This window comes from Mastomys coucha, unplaced genomic scaffold (genome assembly GCF_008632895.1).
Source record: "Mastomys coucha isolate ucsf_1 unplaced genomic scaffold, UCSF_Mcou_1 pScaffold18, whole genome shotgun sequence".
Taxonomy (NCBI): Eukaryota; Metazoa; Chordata; class Mammalia; order Rodentia; family Muridae; genus Mastomys; species Mastomys coucha.
The window spans coordinates 4,826,903-4,827,452 of NW_022196900.1; the positions used below are offsets into that span (position 1 = coordinate 4,826,903).

At 46.2% G+C, this 550-nt stretch overlaps 1 protein-coding gene across 3 annotated transcripts in view; it reads left to right on the forward strand.

Moving 5' to 3' along the window:
* Nucleotides 1–550, forward strand: part of Reck (reversion inducing cysteine rich protein with kazal motifs) — a 73,935-nt gene that overhangs the window by 49,306 nt on the left and 24,079 nt on the right. The gene's annotated exons all lie outside the window — the stretch shown is intronic.

Here is a 550-nt window from a genome sequence, read left to right on the forward strand (position 1 = left end):
GACTTAGAGATTCTCTTTCTGTGCCATTGCCTTTTCCTCCTTGCTCGTCCTCCTCCACAGCTCCCATTCTGTCTCTATTATTATCCAGTGGGAGTCAGTGACCAGTCATCAGGTTCTGTTCCTAGGAAACAGTTCTGAATGGCTTACTTAGGGAATCTAAGACAAGGCCAAGAAGACAACTGCCCGGTGGGAGAAACAGACCCTCACTACACAGCCCTCAGGCATCTGTTTTCCAAAAGCTTTTCCAAGACCAAGACCGCACCAAGCTCTAAACCCTTGGTGTGTGGCTCAGTACTGCTCAGTTCATGTTTTTAACCATCCAGATCATTTTTATTTTTTCTTATTTGGTTTAGTTTTGATTTTGGAGTCTTCCTGTCTCTATAGTCAGTCTGGCCTTGACCTCATAATAATCCTCCTGCCTTAGCCTCCTGAGCAGAGATTACAGGTATGAGCAACATGCCTGGCTTCTAATCAGTTTTCTAACGTGACTCAAGAATGAGCTGTGCCGGGTGGTGGTGGTGCACACCTTTAATCCCAGCACTTAGGAGGC